Raw genomic sequence first — 16,012 nt, forward strand, 5'->3', positions numbered from 1 at the left:
CCTGGACCAGGACACCTGAACCTGTAGGACACAGAAGGGCTGAAGCACTCCAACCAGCCTGTATGAGCTGAGGTCTGATCACCTCCAGCTGTATCACGCGTCTTGTCACATCATTACATACATGTTATCAACCTAATGTGAAATTAGAAGCACCTGTAGGAGATGTGTGTGGATTCAGTTTGTACTTGAGGGGTGAAGCTTGATGGAGGCTGGAATTCAGAGAGGAAATACATCAGCTGTTTAAAGCAGCAATAAACAAGTAAACAGTGAACAAACTATACAGAGTACACCCATCCATCCATCATCCATCCATCTTCTTCCGCTTTATCCGGGGCTGCAGGGGCAGCAGCCTAAGCAGAGAAGCCCAGACCTCCCTCTCCCCAGCCACCTCCTCCAGCTTATCCGGGGGAACACTAAGGCATTCCCAGGCCAGCCGAGAGATATAATCTCTCCAGCGTGTCCTGGGTCTGCCCCGGGGCCTCCTCCCGGTGGGACATGCCCAAACACCTCACCACCCAGGGGGCATCCTTGTCAGACGCCCAAACCACCTCAGCTGGCTCCTTTCGATGTGGAGGAGCAGCGGCTCTACTCTGAGCCCCTCCCGGATGGCCGAACTTCTCACCCTATCTCTAAGGGAGAGGCCAGCCACCCTTCGGAGGAAGCTCATTTCCACCGCTTGTATTCGCAACCTCGTTCTTTCAGTCACTACCCACAGCTCGTGGCCATAGGTGAGGGTAGAAACATAGCTGGACCACACAGCTAGTGGCGTGTGCCCCTAGGCACACAGAGTACACATCAGGTGTTATCTGTACACACTTTCAAAACTGCGAGTAACATACTGACAATGACACAGAATCTTAAACCTGACTGTAGAGCTGGGCGATAGAACGATAACGATATGTATCGCGATATAACTTTTACTCGATAGAGAAATTAAGCTATCGCGATAGACCTCGCATCTCTTGTCCTCTTTAAAAAAAAAAAAAAAAAAGGTCAGCCAATCCAAATTAAGTAGCGCAGAGCCGAACCAATCACAGCCGCAGCGTCACGTCGCGTGACTTGTTACGTACAGCACAAGTGCCAAGCCACACGTGTTTGTTTGGGAAGCAGCCAGCACGTAATGGAGGAAATGAGTGTGCCGACTAGAAAAATCAACCGAGCGTGACCGAAGAGAAAACAGATGATGGTTCCAACGCCGGAGAGATTGTCGAACGGAAGAGCCATAGAAGTTCCGTAGTGTGAAGGTATTTCGGCTATTTCAGGTCTGACAAAAAACAGAGTAGCGTGCACTGTAAATTGTGCCGAAAGCAAGTCTGGAAATACAATAAACTGGAGCATGCGTCACACTGTGTGCGCCACGTTATTGTTTCGGTGAAATGAATTTCTACAATACTGTTACTGTTAATTCTACTGTCTGCAGTGTATAAATGCTTACATATACACACAGTTACTGTTCGTCCACACATACGACTCGGTTCTGCTTCTATGCCCCAGCTTTGTTTACTTTTTCCCACCGAGGCTTCTAGACTTCTGATTGGCCAACATTTCTGCACGGTTAGGAATCTAGCGCCACCTGCTGCTTTGGCATGTTCATAGCAGCGTTTTCCTTCATTTCTGCCTTTATGTGTGGACGGGATTATTTTTTAAAACGAAAACGGAAAATCTCCGTTTTCAAAAATACCCGTGTACGTGTGGACGTAGCCTCAGTCTCTGACTGGAAGCGCTAATTCGTCATTCGGCTTTTGTCAGACTAAAGTAACTGTTAAAACTGTTTGAAAAGCTCAGCTATACAACAAGGAGAGATTGAGAATTTCCTTTTAGTTCTCAGTTTATTTGATATTGACAAAAGTTAGTCAGTTTTGTCTGTTCTTCTGTAAAACAAACTAAGATTTATTTTTAGAATTCATATTTTGTTTCTAAATAGAATTGACAATTTAGTCTGTTTCGTTTGTTCTATTTTGAAACTTAAACGCTTTAGCGGCTGCCTTTTGTGTAGTTTGCAATATTTGCCTTTATCTATCTGAAAAAGTCTCATGTTCCTTAAGTACATCTACCCTGTTGAACTTATTATGGGAAATAAATATTTAAATAAAAACAAGCTGCTGATTATTTCACATTTTACTTGTGAGCAACGGCACATTTAAATCTTACAAATATAGTTATTTGGCTTATATCGTGATAGATATCCTTATCGCCTGAAATGAAAAAAACATATCGTGATATGAAAAATTCTCATATCGCCCAGCTCTACCTGACTGGTTGTCTGCCCTGTGCTTTAACACACCTGACACAATTTCTGTGCTGAAGGCCTCTTTTTTGTGTCACAAGACAATCAGATCCACATGCTTTTCTCTCACCTTAATGTGCTTTATGTCATCCTTAGACAAATCAAGCTCTGTGTCTAATGAGTCTGGATTCAGTCTGACCTCAGAGTCACCTGATGAGAGACAAACATCGAATATGTCAGGATTTCCTGGAACTCTAACTGGTGCTGTTTACAATCATATTAGTTTTTTAGTGGTTTTCTGATCAAATACAAACTGTCTGTGAGGGATTTCTCTTTCTTCCTTAAGGACCCACCATCTTCTTCAGCTGCAGCCTTCTCACTCACTAAAAAGATTTTAAAGTATTAAAATATTTTGACCAAAACCAGTACCTAAAAACACATCCTTAAAAACCCCATAATTTATAGATTTTTGCAGAATGAAATAAGCACAAACAGCTTTCATGTGATATGCTGTTGATGAAATAGTGATGAATGTGACACAGAGTCTCAGTACTCACTGGTTTTGTCTATGGAAGATTTAAAAGTCTTGTCATCAACCCTGCAGAGAGCAATGTTAAAACACAACTGATTAATGGGGTACTAAGCCTAGCCAGAGAAGAAGAAAACAGACTTTACCATGAAGATCCTGTTGGGTTATAATATTATTTTATGCCATGTTATACCCCTAATTAAAGATTGTGAATTATTATGTAGTTTTAGTTTGCATTATTCTCCTGAATTAGAAGAAGCTGATAACTATTTGTTAGATTGATTTGCATTACATTAGACTGCTGCTTTATTGTGAATGAATGATGTTGTTTTATGATGCATTATACTGCTAAGTTATAAGAAAATACTGTTTGCAGAAAGTCATCATCTTATTTGTCTGATTAGAAGAGAACAGAACATGCTGGAGTTTCCTGCCCCATCTCAGCAGGAGCAGATAAACAGGGAGCCAAGGTCGTAGCTTAGGCGCCGTGTGAGAGAGAGTGTGAATGTTTAGGCTTTTATGATTAGGTGGGGGCTACGAGAGGCTATAAGAGTTTGAGCAATGCTCCACCATTTTTGAGATCTGATGCTGTCTGCGTACGGTGTTTATCTCCTGCGCGTGTGATCATTAAAATCATTGTTTGACTGAACCCGACCGGACCAGTGTTGTTCTTTTGGTTTTTCATCTTGTCTCCATCCCCAATATTTGAATCCATAACAATCCTCAGTGTGGATTGACTGGAGGAATTCCATCCAAACATCTGCTCTCACTAAATTCTTCCTCACCTACAGACTGTGTTCTTCACTGCTTTAAACTTGGAAATGAATGCAGTCATTGGTCTGCGTGCTGCTTTGTTCAGAGAGCTGATTGGCTGTTGACAGTGTTTGATCAGAGCGTGTCAGCCGTTACTATGGTGACCATAAAGGTCAGAAACAGGAAGTGTTTGTGTCCAATCCTGAAGCCTGTCACCATTCTCCTCTCACAGCTTCACTGAGAAGCTGCAGCTTTACAGGAAACACTGGATCTTTGTTTCATACTGACTGTGTTTAGTACAATACTGCTGACAGCACCACCCACTCACTCCATCACTCTACTTACAGCAGAGTCTTCAGTCTGTAGTCTGGACTCTGAGGATCAGACAGCTGCTTCACATCTGGATCCTTCAGCTTGTTGTTGAAGCTCAGCTCCAGCTGTCTCAGATGGGAGGGGTTGGACTTCAGTGCTGCTGCCAGATAATCACAGCTGATCTCTGACAAACCACAGCTCCACAATCTGTATAAAGAATGAAAGATGTAAGTTTATTAGACAAAGTGTGAGCTTGAAATCATTCAGTGTTTCATCATCTGTTCAGAGCTGAAGAAGGTTCAGAATGTAGAAGTTTAGAAAATGGAAACTCCAAACAGCTGACAGAGTTCATACGCCTTTGTCAGGGTCAAATTCAAGCAAGACCATGTGAAAATTAAAACACATCATCCTAGGTGAACTTAAACACCTTTGTTCCCCTTTTGTTAAGACATAGAAAAGTACACCACACAAAAATACTGCAAAAGGAAACGGTCGCCTTATATACATAGTGTATAAACTCAAAATGCACATTTCACTTCAAATTAAGATTAAGGCTTTGAACAGATCACATAGTTCAGTTCAACATATAAGACTTTAAGAATGCACAAGCATCTACTTAAAATCTATTTAATTTATCATCCATGATATTATTTTGTACAATTCCAATGTATTTTGTTCATCTCCCTTAAATAAACAGGCAGTCTTAAAGTATGAAATATTCATATACAAACACATATAAATGTGTGTACTGTCTCAGTGGCTGATAGTACCCCACAGGCCTCAGTGTGAGCTTGAAGACATTTATAATGTTTAAGTAGTTTAATGTGCAGGTGCTGACGATAAACACATTTTGAATGAAAGCCGGGGAACTTTGGTAGCACAGAAACAAGTGGCTATTCTTTGTGACTATATGGATCACTCACAATACCATTATTTCACACAAAGGCACCAAATTAATACTCAAAAAAGCTGCAGCAATACACACAAATATAAACAGTACTTGGTGACAACTTTGCTTTTAGCCTTTAACCCTTCTTGACTACTTTTGATGTGGCCTCTATATTTTACCTTTAAAAACAGTTTATCTGTTATTTTCTCATTTTGACCAACTGTATCAGCACAATTTATCTAAATTCAGACAAAATTTAAAATACACGTAGAAAGTGATATTTTGACTGTCAAAACCACACACACATGTTAACGATCATCTTCATAACTTGAAATGCAAATTGAGATTGGTACCATTTATTAAAAATACGCACCAGGTTTTGTCCAAACCACAAAGTCTATATGGTACTATTTACCTAAAAAATGCAGCCCAGGCTCACGACGTTTTTCATATAACATTTCAAACCTATTATACAGAACAATCAGGTGTCAAACAATAGTTTGTGTCACTCTATACACATATGAGAACAGCACAGGGATATAACCATGCAGGTTCTGACAGCAGGGTGTGTCTATCCCAGCGTTACCATCTGCAATTCTGCCCTTGTTTGGGATTTAAGGGCAGCAACTAGATGACGATCACTAGTAGACTGACACACAAAACGAAAACAACCAGCTACCACACTAAATTACACAAGACAACAAACTAACTCTGAGACCAAACACGGTAAACGTTCACAATCTCGTCACGTATCTAAAACTCTCCCTCTCTCTTTCGCTTCACTCGCTCCTCTGTTGGCCGGTCACCTCCTAAAACTTCCCCTTTTGCTAAAACCAACCAAATGTTATGTTTCCCATATCATTTTTGGGATTGGTCGGACATGGTTACATTTTCCCACCTATAGGGCTTTGGAGCGTGATGTTCACGGGAGATGGGCCATGCCCCCTTCCGCCATGACAGTAGGCCAGCCAAGGATCCATTTCAGTATGGATCGTCGTGTTGTGTTGTCCGTTGCAACGTTAGCACTTCACACGATTCCGTGACGGCAAAAGCTGGATCAACGGGCTCTCTTTTCATCGTTTTCCCATCCTGGAGGCACGTGCAGGGATCCCATGTATCCCGATATTACTAAACAAAAGACGTCAGGCTTGGATTGCAGCGGTGAGACCGCGGATATCGAGTTCTCCTGCCATCCCAGCTTTTTTGCTTTGGTTTGGCTCACGGCATTTCTTTCCCGGTGAGGTTCTAAATTAATTCATAATCACTCTTGAAGGCTTTTAGTGTTTATTTTCAACGTGCTGAGGTCATAGATAAATGAGATAAAACATGCTAATGTGTGGTGCTGCAGAACCACCATCATGTCGACTGAGTAGCTTATGATTTGGCATTATTGCAGGCAAACCAGCATATGAAATGGATGTAACAAATCCAGACTGGGCACCAACACTGCACATGGGGCATGACGACATACCTGTATCAGCTCGGACCGGCACTCAAGGCGTACGCAACGGAAGCGAAAAAGAGCACCCATCGAGGTAAACAACCCCCCCCTCTAAAAACATACTAAATTGCTATCACTGTACACTAATCCCACATAACTTCCAGATGAATCACCACACCCTGTCATTGGAATATGGTGTACATTTACCTTATGTCTAATTTATCTTACAGGCTTTCGTTATGCAGCTGCAGAGTCTGAAGGTGTGCCCGTGCAGAAGTGATTGATGAAGATCTGACAGAAGACAACAGCAAAATCACAATGTCATGGAGGCAGTGGACAGCAGTTGTGTTGGACAGGTGGAGGTTGAGGTAGCAGCTGCAAATGTGGATATACTGAGAAATGTAAACCTTTTAAAATGATGACAGATTACAAACTCTCAGCTGTGTCTGTAATCAAACCTCTGTAACTTTGCTTCACTTCAGCAGCATCAGCTCATGTTCACATGTTGATTCATGGTTTGCTTCAGTTTTTGATGGACTGCAGAATATTTTGAAGGTTATCTGCTATAAAAAAGCCAGAACAGGAAAATCTGCTTCATGTGTTTCTGTTTGATCCTCAGTGACTTTGACACAAAGGCCTCTGCTGTGATGATCACACCTCTGATCAAGTCTCACAGTGTCAGCTTTGTTTTTATACATATGATATGTGCTGATAAATGATCAGAGTTATAATATTTCCCACTGTCTGCTGTGTGCCGTGACCTTTGACCTGCTTAAAGACAGTCAGCTGTGGATTATTCATTGTTGTGTCTGATACTTAAGAACTGTGAGGAAAACACTACACAGTTAATCAGGGTCCCCTCTCTCTGAATCAGGAAAGGTGGGCAGGCCGCGTGTGGGGCCGCGGGCCATACGTTGAGTCTCGACGTTTGAAATGTGAACATTGTTCTGCTGCAGTCAATGGACTAAACCAGAGAAGAAGAAACAGACTTTACCATGAAGATCCTCAGTGTGGATCAGTATAATATCAGCCCTGATGGTCTGCAGTTTAGTGTCAGCACAACTTTCACATCAATATTCATCTCAGCACACTAAAACATGCTGACTGACCCTCAGAGTTTCAAGTCCACATCCTGGACTCTCCAGGAAACCACACAGATGCTTCACTCCTGAATCCTGCAGCTTGTGTTGTTCCAGCTCAGCTTCCAGCTGTCTCAGATGGGAGGGGTTGGACTTCAGTGCTGCTGCCAGATAATCACAGCTGATCTCTGACAAACCACAGTCCTCAATCTGTATAAAGAATGAAAGATGTAAGTTTATTAGACAAAGTGTGAGCTTGAAATCATTCAGTGTTTCATCATCTGTTCAGAGCTGAAGAAGGTTCAGAATGTAGAAGTTTAGAAAATGGAAACTCCAAACAGCTGACAGAGTTCATACGCCTTTGTCAGGGTCAATTCAAGCAAGACCATGTGAAAATTAAAACACATCATCCTAGGTGAACTTAAACACCTTTGTTCCCCTTTTGTTAAGACATAGAAAAGTACACCACACAAAAATACTGCAAAGGAAACGGTCGCCTTATATACATAGTGTATAAACTCAAAATGCACATTTCACTTCAATTAAGATTAAGGCTTTGAACAGATCACATAGTTCAGTTCAACATATAAGACTTTAAGAATGCACAAGCATCTACTTAAAATCTATTTAATTTATCATCCATGATATTATTTTGTACAATTCCAATGTATTTTGTTCATCTCCCTTAAATAAACAGGCAGTCTTAAAGTATGAAATATTCATATACAACACATATAAATGTGTGTACTGTCTCAGTGGCTGATAGTACCCCACAGGCCTCAGTGTGAGCTTGAAGACATTTATAATGTTTAAGTAGTTTAATGTGCAGGTGCTGACGATAAACCATTTTGAATGAAAGCCGGGGAACTTTGGTAGCACAGAAACAAGTGGCTATTCTTTGTGACTATATGGATCACTCACAATACCATTATTTCACACAAAGGCACCAAATTAATACTCAAAAAAGCTGCAGCAATACACCACAAATATAACAGTACTTGGTGACAACTTTGCTTTTAGCCTTTAACCCTTCTTGACTACTTTGATGTGGCCTCTATATTTTACCTTTAAAAACAGTTTATCTTGCCAATCTGTTATTTTCCTCATTTTGACCAACTGTATCAAGCACAATTTATCTAAATTCAGACAAAATTTAAAATACACGTAGAAAGTGATATTTTGACTGTAAAAACCACACACATGTTTAACGAATCATCTTCATAACTTGAAATGCAAATAGAGATTGTACATTTTTAAAAATACGCACACGTTTTGGCAAACAACAAAGTTATATGGTACTATTTACCAAAAAAATGCAGCCAAGGCTCAGACGTTTTTCATATAATCATTTCAAAACTATTTTACAGAACAATCAGGTGTCAAACAATAGTTTGTGTCACTCTAACACATATGAGAACAGCACAGGGATAAACCTGCAGGTCTGACAGCAGGTGTGTCACTCAGCGTTTACACTGCAATCTGCCTTTGTTGGCTTTAAGGCAGCAACTGTGACGATCACTAGTAGAACTGACACACAAATACAAAACAACAGCTACACACTAAATACCACAAAGACAACCAAACTAACTTGAGACCAAAACACGGTAAACGTCACAAATCTCTCACGTATCAAAACTCTCTCTCTCTTTCGCTCACTCGCTCTCTCTTGCCGGTCACTCCTAAAACTTCCCCCTTTTGCTAAACAACCAAATGTCATGTTTCCATATCATTTTTGATTGGTCGACATGGTACATTTTCCCACCTATAGGGCTTTGGAGCGTGATGTCACGGGAGATGGGCCATGCCCCCTTCCGCCATGACAGTAGGCCAGCCAAAGGATACCATTTCAGCTATGGATCGTACGTGTTGTGTTGTCGGTTGCAACGTTAGATCACACGATCGTGAAGGCAAGAAGCTGGATAACGGGCTCTCTTTTCATCGTTTTCCATCCTGGAGGCAACGTGAGGGATCCCATGTATCCGATATTACTAAACAAAGACGTCAGGCTTGGATTGCAGCGGTGAGACGAGCGGATATCGAGTTCTCTGCAATCCCCAGCTTTTTGTTGGTTTGCTCACGGCATTTTCTTTCCGGTGAGTTCTAAATTAATTCATATCACTCTTGAAAGGCTTTTAGTGTTATTTTCAATGTGCTGAGGTCATAGATAATGAGATAAAACATGCTAATGTGTGATGCTGCAGAACCACATCATGTCGACTGAGTAGCTTATGATTTGGCATTATTGCAGGCAAACCAGCATATGAAATGGATGTAACAAATCCAGACTGGGCACCAACACTGCACATGGGGCATGACGACATACCTGTATCAGACTCGGACCGGCACTCAAGGCGTACGCAACGGAAGCGAAAAAGAGCACCCATCGGAGGTAAACAACCCCCCCCCTCTAAAAACATACTAAATTGCTATCACTGTACACTAATCCGCACATAACTTCCAGATGAATCACACACCTGTCATTGGAATATTGGTGTACATTTACCTTATGTCTAATTTTATCTTACAGGCTTTCGTTATGCAGCTGCAGAGTCTGAAGGTGTGCCCCGTGCAGAAGTGATTGATGAAGATCTGACAGAAGACCAACAGCAAAATCACAATGTCATGGAGGCAGTGGACAGCAGTTGTGTTGGACAAGTGGAGGTTGAGGTAGCAGCTGCAAATGTGGATATACTGAAGAAATGTAAACCTTTTAAAATGATGACAGATTACAAACTCTCAGCTGTGTCTGTAATCAAACCTCTGTAACTTTGCTTCACTTCAGCAGCATCAGCTCATGTTCACATGTTGATTCATGGTTTGCTTCAGTTTTTGATGGACTGCAGAATATTTTGAAGGTTATCTGCTATAAAAAGCCAGAACAGGAAAATCTGCTTCATGTGTTTCTGTTTGATCCTCAGTGACTTTGACACAAAGGCCTCTGCTGTGATGATCACACCTCTGATCAAGTCTCACAGTGTCAGCTTTGTTTTTATACATATGGATATGTGCTGATAAATGATCAGAGTTATAATATTTCCCACTGTCTGCTGTGTGCCGTGACCTTTGACCTGCTAAAGACAGTCAGCTGTGGATTATTCATTGTTGTGTCTGATACTTAGAACTGTGAGGAAGAACACTACACAGTTAATCAGGGTCCCCTCTCTCTGAATCAGGGAAAGGTGGGCAGGCCGCGTGTGGGCCGCGGGCCATACGTTGAGTCTCACTGTTTGAAATGTGAACATTGTTCTGCTGCAGTCAATGGACTAAACCAGAGAAGAAGAAAACAGACTTTACCATGAAGATCCTCAGTGTGGATCAGTATAATATCAGCCTGATGTCTGCAGTTTAGTGTCAGCACAACTTTCACATCATATTCATCTCAGCACAACTAAAACATGCTGACTGACCTCAGAGTTTCAAGTCCACATCCTGGACTCTCCAGGAAACCACACAGATGCTTCACTCCTGAATCCTGCAGCTTGTTGTTGGAGCTCAGGTCCAGCTGTCTCAGATGGGAGGGGTTGGACTTCAGTGCTGCTGCCAGATAATCACAGCTGATCTCTGACAAACCACAGCCCTCAATCTGTATAAAGAATGAAAGATGTAAGTTTATTAGACAAAGTGTGAGCTTGAAATCATTCAGTGTTTCATCATCTGTTCAGAGCTGAAGAAGGTTCAGAATGTAGAAGTTTAGAAAATGGAAACTCCAAACAGCTGACAGAGTTCATACGCCTTTGTCAGGGTCAAATTCAAGCAAGACCATGTGAAAATTAAAACACATCATCCTAGGTGAACTTAAACACCTTTGTTCCCCTTTTGTTAAGACATAGAAAAGTACACCACACAAAAATACTGCAAAAGGAAACGGTCGCCTTATATACATAGTGTATAAACTCAAAATGCACATTTCACTTCAAATTAAGATTAAGGCTTTGAACAGATCACATAGTTCAGTTCAACATATAAGACTTTAAGAATGCACAAGCATCTACTTAAAATCTATTTAATTTATCATCCATGATATTATTTTGTACAATTCCAATGTATTTTGTTCATCTCCCTTAAATAAACAGGCAGTCTTAAAGTATGAAATATTCATATACAAACACATATAAATGTGTGTACTGTCTCAGTGGCTGATAGTACCCCACAGGCCTCAGTGTGAGCTTGAAGACATTTATAATGTTTAAGTAGTTTAATGTGCAGGTGCTGACGATAAACACATTTTGAATGAAAGCCGGGGAACTTTGGTAGCACAGAAACAAGTGGCTATTCTTTGTGACTATATGGATCACTCACAATACCATTATTTCACACAAAGGCACCAAATTAATACTCAAAAAAGCTGCAGCAATACCACAAATATAAACAGTACTTGGTGACAACTTTGCTTTTAGCCTTTAACCCTTCTTGACTACTTTTGATGTGGCCTCTATATTTTACCTTTAAAAACAGTTTATCTTGCCAATCTGTTATTTTCTCATTTTGACCAACTGTATCAGCACAATTTATCTAAATTCAGACAAAATTTAAAAATACAAGTAGAAAAGTGAATATTTTGACTGTAAAACACCACACACATGTTTAACGAATCATCTTCATAACCTTGAAATGCAAATAGAGATTGTACATTTTAAAAATACGCACACGTTTTGCAAACAACAAAGTTATATGGTACTAAATTTACCAAAAAATGCAGCCAGGCTCAGACGTTTTTCATATAATCATTTCAAACTATTTACAGAACATCAGGTGTCAAACAATAGTTTGTGTCACTCTAACACATATGAGAACAGCACAGGGATAACTGCAGGTCTGACCAGCAGGTGTGTCACTCAGCGTTTACACTGCAATCTGCCTTTGTTGGCTTTAAGGCAGCAACTGTGACGATCACTAGTAGAACTGACACACAAAACAAAACAACAGCTACACACTAAATACACAAGACAACAAACTAACTTGAGACCAAACACGGTAAACGTCACAAATCTCTCACGTATCAAAACTCTCTCTCTCTTTCGCTCACTCGCTCTCTCTTGCCGGTCACTCCTAAAACTTCCCCCTTTTGCTAAACAACCAAATGTCATGTTTCCATATCATTTTTGATTGGTCGACATGGTACATTTTCCCACCTATAGGGCTTTGGAGCGTGATGTTGTAACCCTGGTTAACATAGCTAACAACAAATAAAAGCCTGTTAGTAAAAACAGTCATAAGAAATATATTACAGGTGATAAATAGTCAATAAATAGATCATAATGGTTAGAAAATTCATTAAAAACATCAGCAATGATATAATTCATGGTATAGGATTTCATTTGTGTTTAAAAACATGTTAAAAGGGTACAGAACTTGCTAATTCATGGTGTTTTATGTTAATTCAGGTAAAATGGCTAAAATATGTGTTGAGACTCTTATTGTGAAAGGGCACGCTGCAGCGTGACTCCTGTGATTAGCCACACCCAATCGGGTTGTTCCTTTTTTTTTATGCTTGAGAGGGAGAAATGCAGACAGTCCTTGCAGAGCTGCTGCTTAAATGAGTGAAAAAATAGTAAAAATAAGCCAAAAATCTACTTAAAGCCATTTTGTACTCTGGAGAATGTATTTTTGTTTTTTCCGACCTGTCCTTGCCTTGGTGACGTTGTGAACATAACCGAACGGGACTTGGCCATTAAGGTTTGGATCGGGAAATGCTGAGCTAGAATCGGAGTTTGATCCGCTGAGCGAGAAACAAGATGGCGAGCCACCCACGGACCCATTGAACTGTACCGAGCAGGAAAAAGGAAAACGCCCCCTGCTGGACGTTGAGCTCTTTCGCTGAAAAAACTGGTAGGATTAATCCATACACCTCTGCAAAAGAACAGCGGACTTTTCAAAGCACTGGATAATCATTCGGAGTAATTCCAGGATTAATAGTTAAAGGACACAGAGACAACTTTCTTTTGTTTATTTGTTTGTTTAAGGGATTTATTCAGCCTTTTGCTGAATTGTTTTCAGTTTTACATTTATTTATTTATTTTTGTAATTTATTTTGGTCAACCTTACATTTTAATGCTGTAATGGTGTTAATGGAAATGTAAATAATTTTGTTGGGTTAAAACAAAATAAGAACTGGTTGAGAATTTAAAGGTGAACCTAGACCAAGATTAAATTAAATCTTGGGCCTAAAGAACTGAACTTGATTTAAAATAACACAGTGTTAATGCAAATAGATCAAAGGATAAACTTGAACTTAGAACTTGAAATAAATAAAACAATAACCTAGGTTGAAAATAACATCCTTCTAAAGCCAAATAAAAGGTTTTGAGATAAATAGGATGAACTGACAGAACATACTGAACTAAAAGAGGGGAAAGAAAAACCTTGTTTTCTTAAATGTGTGATGTTGAATGTTTTATGTAATGTGTCTATAACTGTCTATTCCCTGTCTTCACAAAATAATAAGCCGGCAATTTAAACGTATTTACTGGTCTGTGGTCTTTATTACATGCTACGCTCATTACTGCTCTAGTAGTCGAACCTAACTGGTCCTAGTATACTGTAATGACTCCAGAAGTGTTACAGAAGTGGCGAGCCAGCCAGGAGTAGTAATTGATCCCTCAAGCTTTTTTCCTGACCCAGACCTCAAAAATAGGCCAAGTCCGGCAAAATGGAAATAGTTGACAGAGAAAATGTTAAAATCCCAAACTCAGTTATTGTTAGTGGGATTACAGGCACAGACGCTGATGAAGCTTTAAAAGACTTTTTAGCAGATATGGTCGAACAGCAAGAACCCTTAAGATAGATGACCCTAAGTCTTCTTACCACAAAAATGCTATTGTAGAGTATGAGAGTGGATCTGCTCTGTCGACACTTGAACCCTTACTACCCTACACACTTGAATGTCCGAATGAAGTCACTTATCAGATACGAGCCCTGTCACCTGAGTACATCGCAGCTGTTACCAACGTCGCCACCAACAGTTTTTTCAATGAACTGCAAAACATTGCTAGACTTAGTGGCAAATCTTTTGAAAGCTGTTCTGCATGAACACCTTTCCCAATGTGCTCAGTCAGTCACACACAGCACAGAAGCTCCTACCCCAGATGCACATAGTGAACTAACAACCCAAGTACAAGCAAATGACCAACCTATCCAAAGTGAAACTGCAGAACTGATCAAAGCTAACATATGCATCAGCGATTCTGAGTCAGACAACCAGACACAGCCAGATCTACAAACTACCATTCCACAGAGCTTTATAACACACCCTGATGTGCAAAAGGTTGTAGTAGAGCACATAGTGCGAAGTGAAGCTCTTGTCTCACCAGTGAGCGCCTCCTTCTGCCTCACAAATTTTTCAGGCAAACTGCCCTGTCCTAGTCATGAGGTGGACTTTGATACATGGCGCCACAGTGTAGAGCTCATACTTCAAGATCCCAATCTGTCTGACTTGCACCGCTCGCGGAAAATCGTAGACAGTCTTGTACCGCCTGCTGCCAACGTGGTGAAACCTCTGGGCCCTGAAGCCTTGCCCTCAGCTTATCTTGAACTACTCCATTCAGCTTTTGGCACTGTGGAGGATGGCGACGAGCTTTTCGCCAAATTCCTCAACACATTACAAGATGCAGGTGAAAAGCCTTCACACTACCTCCATCGCTTGCAAACAGCTCTCTCAAAAGCTCTGAAAAGAGGCGGTGTCGTAGCTAGTGAAGCAGACCGACACCTTCTGCGTCAATTCTGTCGGGGGTGTTGGGATAATGCCTTGTTAACAGATCTTCAGCTCGAAAAGAAAAAAGATAAACCCCCCTCATTCACCGAGCTGCTGCTACAGTTGAGAGTGGAAGAGGACAAGCATACTGCAAAAGAAAGCCGAATGAAAAAACATTTTGCTGCCACCAGACCAAAAGTAGCCTCTCACTCTATTGCTGCAAATGCTGACTTTCCTGCGCTCACCATGCAAGACGATCTCACTGAAATGCGAACACAAATAACTGCGCTGCAGAGTGAACTGACGAGATTGAAACCCCAGAAAGTAGACCCACCAGTAGATGCTCAAAAGGATCTGGTCACAGAATTAAAGGCACAAATCAGTCAGCTTCAAAGCCATCTCGCAACATTAACCCCGAACCCTCCTAGGAAAAAGTCTAACCCTCCAAAAGCTACTGCTAAGACCAACTCTCAAGTACCCGAACGAACCCTTTTGACATCCCAAGCTGCGAAGAGTAGGCCCAGGCCTGGTTACTGCTTCCAGTGCGGCGAAGACGGCCATATTGCCTCTGTGTGCCCAAATGACCCAAACCCGTCTTTAGTCACTGACAAAAGGAAACAGTTGAAAGAAAAACAGTTGCTGTGGGATAGACAAAACAAGCAAACACAGCCTTTAAACTAAAGGGAGCCCTCATTGCGGGACAAATGGGTGCTACGGACAAAACTAGTCCCACCGAGCCTTCACATAAACCCAAAAAACGATTCTCAAACAATAAATCAGCCACTGTGAAACTACCCAAGGGTCTAATTGGAGCTAAGTACACTGCTCAAGTGAAAATCAATGATCAAGCTTGCAACTGCCTTCTTGATACCGGATCGCAAGTGACCACAGTGTCCCGATCGTTCTATGAAAACAATCTTGCAGACCTTGAAATCCATCCAATACAGGACCTGCTAGAAGTCGAAGCTGCAAATGGTCAGAATGTTCCATATTCAGGCTATATTTGTGTCGACATTACCTTTCCAAAGAACTGTTTTGGTACTGAACTTACTGTGTCTTCTCTTGCATTAATTGTTCCAGACACACGCTCTA

The 16,012-nt window shown here is 41.0% G+C and overlaps 1 pseudogene; it reads right to left on the minus strand.

Annotated features, from left to right (window-relative positions):
* Window positions 1-7: 7 nt before the first annotated feature.
* LOC113034810 (uncharacterized) overlaps window positions 8-16,012 on the minus strand; it is a 234,154-nt pseudogene continuing 218,149 nt past the window's right edge.

The sequence above is a fragment of the Astatotilapia calliptera genome, chromosome 13, assembly GCF_900246225.1.
Source record: "Astatotilapia calliptera chromosome 13, fAstCal1.2, whole genome shotgun sequence".
In the NCBI taxonomy this organism is placed as follows: domain Eukaryota; kingdom Metazoa; phylum Chordata; class Actinopteri; order Cichliformes; family Cichlidae; genus Astatotilapia; species Astatotilapia calliptera.